Raw genomic sequence first — 12,578 nt, forward strand, 5'->3', positions numbered from 1 at the left:
TGCATTCTATTTCGATTTACAGACAGTTTTATGGACAAAGAATTGAATCAGCCGTGTCTTTTGTGTTGAAGTTGAAAACCGAGTATGGCTAATGTTTCTACCTATGATAATATAATAATATATTTGTTAAAGTTTGGTTACAAACGATGCAGTTTCCATATTTAAGTAGATAACATGTTTGTGTCACGTTTTAAAATGGACAAATAGTGGTTATTGCACTGGACACAGTATTATACTCAGGATGTGCCTGTTTGCTTTGATAATTTTCTTAACTTCTAAAGTCTTGGACCTAAAACTAACACATACCTTTAATTTCTACTATTCTTGCTTTTCAGTCTTCTGTGGATGTAGAATAGGTCTTTTACTTTGAATTCTTTAAGCGATTTTCGGGTAACCTCTGTGTCTCATCAGTATGTTTAAAATAATAATCCCAGCTGGTGCAAATTCTGCATATTTGGAGAAATTGCCCATACGGTAGGATCTTGCCTAATTTTGTTGGTTGGACGGTAATGTAATGCAAAGTTGTATTTTTGTCTATTTGTTTAATTTTGAAAGTGGTTAGAAGTTGGCTTTCTTTGTCTTTTATCCACTCACGAAGACACTGTCTCATGTTGCTTTTAATAACAAATGTCACATCTTAGTGGTGGTTAATCATGCTTAGAGTTCTTGGGTTGGGATTGCCAGACGGGGGACGTCCTTTATAACGGAACTTTTACAACGAAGTACCAATACGACGTAGGTTTAACAACGAAAGTCATTACAACGACTTTCGCTGGAGGGCGCTCTAGGATAGGTAATAGTTTAATTTACTATCCAACACCTTCCCTACTATCCACGGGGACTGGAGTTGGAATAGTAAATTAAACTATTAACTAGCCAGCGCCCCCCAACGCAAGTCGTTGTAACGACCTGCGTTGTAAAACTTGCGTTGTAACGGTACACGTTGTAAAAGCACTCGTTGTACCTTCATACATCCTTGCTAGACATCTCTTAGAAAAACAACTTAGTTTATGAATCTTTTACCTATCTTTATGTTTGAAAAAAAATATGTATGTTTATTGACATTTCAATTTTTATTGAACAATCACGAACAGCTGAGCAAAGCACCTTTCAAGTTGGTGCTACATTTACGTAAATACTGTTTCAAATTCAACTTCAATTTCATACTTTGCAAAACAAAATCAGATGCTCCCAGAGTCTCCACCCTTCCCAACCCCTACCCTGTGCTCCCCCACCCTGGTTTCACGGGGGGTCTTTGGTCTGAGGGCTCTGTCATACTACTAAGCATCTCTTCCCAAGATACCAAATCTTTCTCCTCTGCCTCGTCTTGCCTTGTAAGCCCAATATGGACTTCATCAGATATTGCCCATTCCATCAAATCCTTCTTCCAGTGTGCCACCGCCGGAAGTCATACTGACACCCAGTGTATGGCTATCAGGTGCAGCACCAACACCACTCCCAGCACAAACATCCTGGCTTCCATACTTAATGCCATCTTTCAGGGGAGGGGATCCCACAACAGTGTCACAATCTGGGCCCCCAAGCCGCCTCCATGCAAAGCTCACTTGTGATCAATTAGCCTCCGATGTGGAGAGATGACTGCGGGGCAAACCCAGGAGGTTGCACCTGGTATCGGTAGGTGCTCCTCACCATTGGCACCTTGACCAACACTGCCCACGGTTTCTGGGGTCACCAAGTGCCAACAGAGAGCAAGTTAAGGAAAGCTCTCATTCAGCCTTTCACAGGATTAGTGCTTCGGGCTCCTGGAGAGATCGGTCTTCACGTTTATTTATTTATAAAGCTTTTATATAGAGCAAACTTGATCCCGAAGGATATCAGAGCGCTTTACAATTTGAGGCAAAGGTGACACATCAGAACATTAGTCTGACATGGGGAATATAATGGGCCTTGAATCAACTAGTACAAACATAACAGCTCAATATAACCTGAGTGCACAAGTAGGAATGGGCTATGCGAAGGAGCATAGAGAGATAAGGGGAGTACATACAATAATCATATACAGGAATAATAACCAGTACCCAAAACAATAATTGAAACAAGTTTGATCTGCCATCTTGCTTGGCCCTGCTCCCTATCCTTATGTTTTCTAGGTATTGATTGTCTTTGAAAAGGCATTTCTTTTCATATTCTACCATATATAATATGGCCTATTTTGGATTGAAGGAACAGCTCCTGAAACCATTATTTGCAGGCTGTACTTTTATGAAACCTTATATGTTCTTTTTTAATGCCAGTTGGGCCAGTTTCAGTATGAAGTTACTAGAGACTGGAAGAGGTCTCTCTCATATGTATAACTTCAATTGCTTCAAATTAAGAAATATTTGAGTAGAAGGATGTTACCTCCAATATCAGTAGATTTTTTTTGTTTGAATATGCACCTTTAACATGTCTCATATTATCTATGATGTCTTTAATTTGTGAGACAAAGGGTTTAAGAAATACGTCTACATCTTGAGAGAGAAGATAAAGAGTGAGTACAGACAAAGGGTAATACTATCTCCCTGTAGGGGTTGTATTTCAGTCTCTTATAAACTTAGGGAAGAGGATAAAAGACAGTCATTTAAATGATGGTCTAGAACCCCATTATTCATCTCTTTCCCAACGTTCATAAGAGATGTCCATTAGGCAAGGGCCTCACTGCGCAGTGGATGGATTTACAGTTATATGAGGAGAGGTTGAAGGTCCCATCATCACTGAATGTTTGTAGTTATTTATGATATGTATTTAACATTGTAATATTTATTTATGTTTTTAAATATTTATATTTTTATTTGTTTACTATGTTTTTGCAATTTTTTACATTTAATTTAGGAGAATTGGTTTGTTTCTAATGTTGCACTGACTGGAGAGGGAATAGCAAACTTCACCCACCCCTATGCAATCCAACACTCTCCCTACTGTTGCACTCATTGGAGTGGGAATAGTAAATTTCATCCCTCCACAATCCAACACTTTCCCTACTGTTGCATCGACTGGAATGAGAATAGCAAATTTGACCCCTCCCCAATCCAACGCTTTCCCTACTGTTCCACTGACTGGAGTGGAATAGTAAATTTTACCCTTCTGCAATCCAACACGTTCCCTTCTGTTGAAGCTAATGGAATTGGAATAGTAAATTTGACCCCTCCGCAATCCAGCACTTTCCCTACTGTTGTACTGAGTGGAGAGGAAATAGTGAATTTGACCCCTCCAAAATCCAATGCTTTCCCTAATGTTCCAATGACTCGAGTGGGAATAGTACATTTTACCTCTCCATAATGTAACACTTTTCCTACTGTTGAAGTTAATGTAGGTGGAATAGTAAATGTTACCCCTCTACAATCCAACACTTCCCCTACTGTTGCACTGACTGGTGTGGGAATAGTAAATTTGACCCCAACACAATCCAAACATTTTACCTACTGCTGTATTGACTGGAGTGGGGATAGTAAATGTTACCCCTATGTGATATGTAATTGTAAATGTGCATGTATTTATATAGTGCAAATCGCCCACCATCGCAGGCATCTATGCTCTTGCTTAGGGAACCCGTCCTGGTATTCCCCTGTGAGATAGCCCCGGCAGGGTATCCACAAGGTGAAAGCCAGGCATCCCGCCGCGAGGGGCCGTTGTGGAGATTAAGCAAGCTATTGCCCAGAGTCGCAGAGTGTGAACCCGTGAGTCGAGTAGGCACCGGAGCGAGAATTATCGAGTCCGTGGAATTATTGAGCCCAACCCACGTCGAGGCGGGGAATTGAACCCTGGTCCAGGGCCGATCTCAGCTTCCGGGTCTGCCGCCTCTAACCCCTGAGCCACACTTCTCCTACTGTTAAGCTGGGTAAAGTGGGAGCAGTACATTTTCTACACTTTTAGTAGAGCACTTTGCTCACTTTTGTATAAATTGCAGTGGGAATAGTATATGTAATAAATGTAAAATTATATAATTAATCCTATATTGTTACAATGTATATTATTATGTATTTGATCTTTTAATATTATATGTATAATATTTATAATTAATAATGTTTCATGTGTGAAATATTTTTATAAAATTGTAGGAAATGTATGATTTTTTACTTTATTTAAAATGGTTTGTTTTTTAAATATTTTTTGTTATTGGAATATATATATATATGTATATATATAGACACATATATATATATACACACACACACACACACACAGATATACATATATATTTATATTTATTTGTTAATAGTTATTTGTTATAGTATTACATTGTTAAAATATATATATATTAATATGTATGTCTTTAACTTTAAAAAAAGTTTGTTATATTTGTTGATATATATATTACATCTATATTATTTCTATAACATTAATATTACTAAATATATATTTAAAAAACATTATTTATTACAACGATATTAAAGAAAACAATATTAGTTTTCCAATGTTTTTGTACTTATCATTATAAGTTTAGGATGACAATATTTTTTACATCGATATTTTGGTCACAATATTTTGGTATGGCGATATTTTCATAGGTGATATTTTGTCAGTGAACCCACTACAACCATTGCATTTATGGTAGTCTTACCTTCAAAGCTAAAGTTCGACTAAAACCTTATGCAAACCCTCTGTTTAGGGCCATTCTTAACCGTAGATTTAAATCTAATCCCTCTACTAATCCTGAATGTAGCCATAGTGTCTAACAATAAATTAATTTTCAACAAGGTGCTGTTGAATATGTTTTTTGCCTTTCATTATATTTTCAATGCTATAAATAAGTGTAAAAGTGAGTTAACACTAATTTTGTCATCTCCAGTAATCAGGTCATGAGTTTCAATCTCACTTAGTCAAGCTCATCCTTGCATCCTTCAGACATTGCTGTATTTAGTACCCTTAAAGTGCCATAAATATTGTCTTAGTGACAATTTCCTGTGTGAGAGGCTCTTCTTTCCTAGTAGTGATGCAAGATTACCCAATTCAGTGGGTCCTTGTATGGAATAATTGAGAACTTCATAGACCAGATCGTATGGAGGAGTGAATCTTCGCACATAAAAGGAGACCCTCTTATGTTACTGAGCCCCATCTTTCTTAAATGGTCTAGGGCCAGATGTATCAAGATACCGTTTTGCGAATCCTAAATAGCGATTTTTTGCGAATCACTATTTAGAATTCGCAAAACGGTATGTATGTACAAAATCACTATTTTTTAGCTATTTCTTATTATTCTTTATTTGCGAATTCGCAATTTGCGAATTCGCAAATAAAGAATAATTTCCAATGCATTCCTATGGGCCAGGAGGCCCATAGGAATGATAGTGCAATAATTCTCAAATTGCGAATTCGCAATTTGCTAATCGCAATTTGAGAATTATTTCAAGGGTGCAGGGGTGTCTCAAAGACACCCTGCTGCACCCCTGAAATCTACATGTGTGTGCATGTGGCACACATACATGCCCTATGGGCATGTATGTGTGTCACATGCCACCATCACAAATTCCAATTAGGGCATTTTCAAAAGAAATCGCAAATTACCACCAACTACAAGTTGGTGGTAAATTGCGATTTCTTAACACAAATTCGCAAACCAAAAATGTGTCATACATATCATTTAAGGAATCGCAAAATTTGCGATTCCTTAAATGGTATGGCAAAATAAGGAATCGCAAATAATTGCGATTCCTTAAATTGCGATTTTTTTGATACATATGAAAAATCGCAAATCGGCCGTTTGCGAGTCGTAAAAGCCTTGATACATCTGGCCCTTAGTCACTACATTGTAAATGGTTCTCCATTATGCAGCCATCTTGAAGGTAGAGCCTACATGCTTGCTAATGATCTTAATTCTTTTTTTGACATTGTCCGACAATATTACATACATCAATTTGATAGGTAGGTATGCGTCTATTGGTAGCTGCAGATCTTGAATGCAACTAGAAAGAGTGTCACCCTTGAATACAACTAGAAAGAGTGTCACCCAATATGATACCTTTGCATTCATTGCTTGAAAAGTGGCACTGGCTTCGCGCCATCGTCATAAATGTACAGGGCCTCATTTATGAGGCCACTTGCGGCACCAGAACGTCACTTTTTTGATATTCCAGTGGCGTAATGTGCCCGGCATATTTACAAGACCACATACATATGTGCCCCTTTCACAGAGAACACCATGTGAAAGAGGAATTACATGGGTGCTGCTGTGGGTGTTCCCAAGCAAGACCCATCGAATCTGAAGCATTCCCATATTTACGGGAAATCGTAAACCTGTGAATGCGTTAGAATCTAACTCCACCATAGGGGTGTCATTAGGGAGGTGCAACGAGAAGAAACATTTCATGTCCCCTCGTTTTTTCCGCTTCTATGTGTACTGCATTCTGCAGCACAGATAGAAGGGGGAAATCACCTGAATTGATAGATTTTGTGCAGGAGGGTGTACCTTTCTGCACAAAACCAATCAACCCTGCAGCCAGTGGCAGCTCACTGAGGAAGTGCTGTGGGGAGGTGGGGCGGGGCCGGGGAGGGTGGGGGGTAGTAGACTCGGACATACGAAGGACAGGAGTAAGGTAAGTAATTAAAGAAATAAAATTATTTAACTTGAGGTTGCTGCATCGCCAACTCGGCGGTGCACGAGCGCAAGGTAAATCGTTTTATTTTTTTAATTACTTACCTTACACCTGTCCGTCGTATGTCCGAGTCCACTACCTCCCCACCCTGCTGCTCATGCGCCTCACCGCCCCATAGCCTTCGCTTCGGCGAGCCGCCACTGCCTGCGACACAGGCACCCTTGCACCAAGGCTCATTGGTGCCTGTGTTAGCGCATGCAGCCCATTGTGCGCCAGCGCAGGGGAAAAGGACAGGAATGCATCATATCTTATAGATACAGCAAATTCCTTCCCTTTTCTTTTGACACAGGGCAACGCTGCAAGATTTCTTGCGGTGCTGCCCTACATCGATACCACATAAATATGGCCCACCAACTGGAAAGGTGATAGGGAGGTGCGTCTTCCCTTTAAATGATCCCATGGGGCGAGAGAACATAGGAACATCTCTTTCCTGCCCAATTCTGTACCTGACTAACATTCCCCAACAATAGGAATTCTAGAATGATTCATGTTTGATGAGGTCAGCTTGGATTTTCAGACATATTGTTATATCATCCACCCAGTGGCCCCTTTAAGAAACAGAGCAGCTGTGCCAGAAGGTTAATTTCAGCCAGAGGAACTCTTTGAAGTTCACTAATTTCACCTTCCACGAAGGCCCAAAGTTTTGTGATGTATGCCCGACCACACCCACGCAAAGCTATTGTGCATAATGTGCATATTTTTACTGCATTGCAGGATCATTTGCAATCTACTTATAGCCAGCTAGATGGAAAATGAATGCATATCTTTTCTCTATAATATTACAGTTTGGAGAGTTTTTTGATTCAGAATGGCAAAGGTTACCAGGTTTATATTTGTCGGTTGATCTTTTGTTACAATAAGTCAGACTTTTGATGCGAATGAAGGGATAGAACAGGAAAGTAATTCGGGCCCCTGCGACTTAGGGGGGCACCAAACCTTCAGGGGGGCAACAAACGTTCAGGGGGGACCCAACCTTCTGGGGATCCCCATTCATCCCGAGGCCAATGAATATCAATGCTTTATGAAAGACTCACTGGCCTCTTATCACATTCTGCAGGGGGAGCCCATTATTTTACTTTTCACCACTGGGAAAGAAGGAAAGTACACAAGTTTGTTGAATTGCAAAGTTATCCGTAGAAATGTAAATAAAATACAAGAGAAAAATCTACACAACTTGGCATACGAACCTTTCTGAACAAATATGCCCAGAATCAAGGGCAACATTTACACCACTCAATGTATCCTGATCCATTGGACATCCCCTTTTCAATCCTCGTCGCCACTGTAGAACAGAGGCCCAGCCCAGCATGGAGGAAATCTTTATTCTAAACACCCACAGAGCAAACATCATTACAGTGGATAGCTAAGAGCATCCATCTGTCAGGAGGATTCTCCTTTTTCTCGTGAAAAGTTGGTGCCACGTTTGCATGACATCTGGTGACATTTTACACGTTCATTATTTCATTATGTACTGCGGCCCCCCCATGTTCGATACATATTTTTGATGAACACGGCAAAGTTAAGACGCCTTTCAGTGATTGCATATAGAAAAATTGTTAACAACAATAAATTGTCAAAAATCTGAAAAAAAATTCACCTGTGTGTCAATCAGCACTCAATGGGAATATCAATCAATCAAAGCTTTATTTCGATATGCAGAATATCATAAAAGCACATAAAAGTATAAAAACCACAATTCATTAACATTACATTTTTTTTAAATGGATTACGATATAAAACCATTCATACTTCAATAAATATTGTTTAAAAAACATATTAAACATATGCAGCTTTGTGAATATTTAAAAGGAATTAAGCTAAAAATACAGTCATCTAGTAGCCTTCAATATAATCAGCCAGGCCCAGTTAAGAAATTTGGCCACCCTACACACTAAGGTTGTACTAGTGTCAGCCTTAAGGATTCTGAGTGCAGCGGAGTGGTCCCTGGTTCCTAACAGCAGACACACAGGTTTGAGCCATTTCTGTCTGTGTTTTCCATAAGCTGGGCATGCAAAGAAGACATGAGGGATGTTTTCAGTGACTCCTTCACAGAATGGGCATTCAGAAGGGGTTTGGTGCGGGGGCTTCCACTTACAGGTGTAATCGCGGAGAGGCAGTGTGCCCACTGCCAGCCTAAGCTGTATAAAGAGGGATCTGTCTCTTGGTTTCGTAATAAAATCCAAATAAGGCTCCAAGCAAGGCTTTGATTTGTGCTGTCTGAATTCCTCAGTCAGCCTAACTTGGTTTGGGTCTCTTTGTTCTTGATCATCTACCCATGTCCAGTAGGCTCGCTTAGTTTCAACCTTGGATAAAGAGACCCCAGGCTCCCAATCAGTTGGCAAGCCAGATTCGAGCAGGAGCCTCTTTATATTACGGATCCAGCTAATTTTGTGGGCACCAAGAAGATTCATAACTTCCCTCAGACCATCCAAGTACCTTGAAAGCTCCGGGGTCCGCCATAGCCGAGCCCAATACAAAAGAGGACGTACCTGGCTAGGTCCTTAATAGAGCGGCGACCCAGATCGCTCAATAATGGTTTGATAGGAATGCCCCTCGGAAGTGAATGGGAATATCTACAACAGGTTAGAAATGCAAGGATAACCTATGATACAAATGGAAAACATTACCACTCATAAATAACCACAGTACTTACAGCTAACCAGTATAACAGAATTAACCAGGATAACCACTGCTAACCAGATCATTTATTTATTTATTGAGGTTTATATATCACTGACTAGACCCAAGAGCAATTTATATGCTTTGATGATACGTTTGCAAAAAGTACATGATGAAAGTGGGATTCAGAAACAGTCATATCGAAAAATGTAGAACAACAGAACAGTAATCGAGGCAAGTAGTAAACCCACCACCAATCAAAGTACCTATTAATGAGAGTAACAGTTATCCAGAGTACTCAAAGCTTACTAGAATATGCAACGCTATTCAGGGCACCACAGTCAACAAGGAAACCCAATACAAGCCACAGTATACACACAGCTGTCCAAGATAGCCCAGCTAACCAGAGCAACCAGAGATAACTAGGAAACTCCCTACTAACCAGGATATCCAAAGCTAATGAGGAAACCTAGAATAAAGCATAATACCCAAAAGATGGCGGTCGGACCGTCACAAGACCACTGCACTGCTGGGATCAAGGATTCCACGGGGCCAGCGGTGTGTCAATGGCAGAAATATGCTGGCGGTGCCGCAGGGGGCACCACCAGCATATTCTGAGTTTCCATTTCACCGCCCTTTTCACGACAATGAATCTGCCATGAAAAGGGTGACGCAATGGCAACAAAGGGGGCCCCCCTGCCGGATTTGGGCCTGAGGGTGCATGCGAGGGGAGGGCACATGTAGTGTCCCCCTGGAATTGCACCCCCTCTTCCTGCACAGCGTGGAATGTATGCCACACCTTGCAGGAAGGTGCAATCGTCATTATGAGATTGGTGGTCTGGCTTTTCGACTGTTTTATGAGCCAGACAGGCTGCTGCTCTCAGACCACCACAGGACCGCCCACCAGACCAGGACAAAAAAACTTCTGATCTGTCGGGCGTTCACACCACGGGTTTGGCGGTCACACACAGCAGACGGCGGGACCGCCAAACTCCTCGTAATCAGACCCTAGGTGTTCATTTAGCATTTGAATAAATATGGAAATATATTAGTCTCAGCTTCAGTTTTTTGACAAAATCCAAGAATAATATGGTCTAAAATTGATCAAAGTAGCAAAACTTTGATATGGATAAATACAGACAGAAATGTCGACAAGAAAAATACAATATAACAGGGAATGTTAGACTCTCTGTACTCCTGTGCACTGCCCTCCTTCTCCCACAAAACTGAAGGGGCTAAGGCTGAAAAGAGTTTAGAAACCCAAAGAGCGCAGTTCATTTGCAGCTTCACAGTATTTATGACACCTCAGTGGAAAGGCACAGGGGTGTCATTATTAAGCCATAGACATGTTCAAGAAGATGCTCGGCTAATTGCAGTTGGAGATCACAGTCAGAGGTGAGGGCGGGCTCCCGTCCCGCCCTGGGACTGAATTAGAAACACAGGGGGTGAAACAAGGTTTTAATTAATGTTTAAAAAGGCAGCCTACTAACCTCAGATAAAAGAACCCTCGACAGATGTGCAGTGTGCACCAAAGGCATATTTTAAACACAGTTATTTATATTCAATTCAAGAGTTTTGTGCATAGAAAAAAGAGGCTGAGAAGAATGAAGGAAGAGTGGAAAGAATGAATGGAGGGAAGCAAAAGACGTCAAGAGAGGGGAGGGGGCAGAAGGAAGGCATGAAAGAAAGGAGGAAGAAATGGCGGGATCATGGAAGGAAGGCAGGGACTATAGGTATAGGGAATGCAGGAAGAGCAATTACAAAAGTAAGGAAGTTAGAAGAAGGGAACTGTCTAAGGAAAAAAGGAACTGAAAAATGAAAGTGTAAAGTGTAAGTTAAAAAAAGAGGGAAAATGAAAAAATATAGCACAACGAAAGAAAGATGGGAAGGAAGAAAAGATGCTAGTGAGGGAAGAAAGGAAGTCAGAAGCTTAATTGGAGATGCAAAGTGTTCCAGGCCCAGACCTTCCCTCACTCTTGCTTAAACCTTACCTTTGTGATGAGTATTTGATGACCCTTTCAACAACATTGTCACGTTTCTGCAAAAGGTATAGAACATCGATACCATGGTACAAGCCAAATCCAAGCATCTCAGCTGCTGCTGCACCTTCCTTAGTTCACATTTTTTCATGACAGCAACCTTACACCCCCTACTCTATTGCTAGTGGTACATCCAACTCAGTGGGCATGCCATCTGCTCTAATTGTCTCACCTGACTACCCACAAATATAAAATCATTCAGCTTGTGCAGACTTTCCCAACTTGTGAATACCTATTCCATTCCAAGGTGTTGCTCATACACCATGGAACATCCCATGGGTAATGATTTGTAAATAAACTAGCTGACCCTACAACTGGATCCCCAGTACATATAATCCCTAGTCTAGATGCATTAGAGCAGCAGATAAACTGATTTCAATTCCCACCTTGCTAACTAACTAGGCATTCCGCAAGGGCTTTCTTCCGCCCTTTTGCCCTGTCAATCTCAGGGCATATTACTAAGCAGCCTGTGTAGAGGATGATGTAATATAATAAAGAGAAATATAGTGATCCAAATATTAGGAAACAAGCATTGGCAAAGCCAGGATGTTTGGCCATGACAAGTTGAGGAGATGGTTACTTTTTTTATTTTTTTATTTCAAGCATATGTACACAAATAAATATCAATAAAAAAAAGAAAACTTACTTTACTTAAACATGGTGACTGCACAATTACATGGAAAATTTCAATTAAAAATTAATTCATTTTGCATATAATTTAAATAGAAATGTAGGGGTGCTTTCCCACAGGGAGGTGTAATAGAAACACCTTTAAATGTAATGCTAGAAAATATTATTCTTAGTGGTGCAGAGAAAGGGTACTATTGACTTTATACTAGTATAACATGAAGAGATTGTTTAGGCACAAAGGATGACTACCGTGGCCAGGCTAGCAGTGGATCATTCTGAATGCCTCTTTTGTCTTATTGAGGAAAATGTATCCAGAGGGAATTTCACCAAATGATTCAGTGAGAAATCCTTGAGTATGCCAGTCATCCAGTGCTTAATTTGTGCTGGTGGGTACCAGCACTCATTGTGGACTGGAATTTATTTTTCATCGTTAAACTTTGACCTATAGCAAGAGAAAATCAAAGACATAAAATAGAGAAAGGAGGAGGGGCAGGAAGATAGAAAAACAATGCCAAAGGAAGCGAGAAGGGATGAAAAAGATCCTGCAAGAGTGAGATAAAGTGGTGTCATCAGGATGGGGATCGTGCACTCTGGCTCCCTTATGCCCCACCACTAAATCTGTTAATCAGCAGAAGTTTTTATTCTACTGCATACATTTTCAAGGTCTTATTTTTTACATCTTTTTAACACCCTCTCT

This window comes from Lissotriton vulgaris, chromosome 9, assembly GCF_964263255.1.
Source record: "Lissotriton vulgaris chromosome 9, aLisVul1.2, whole genome shotgun sequence".
Classification (NCBI taxonomy): Eukaryota; Metazoa; Chordata; class Amphibia; order Caudata; family Salamandridae; genus Lissotriton; species Lissotriton vulgaris.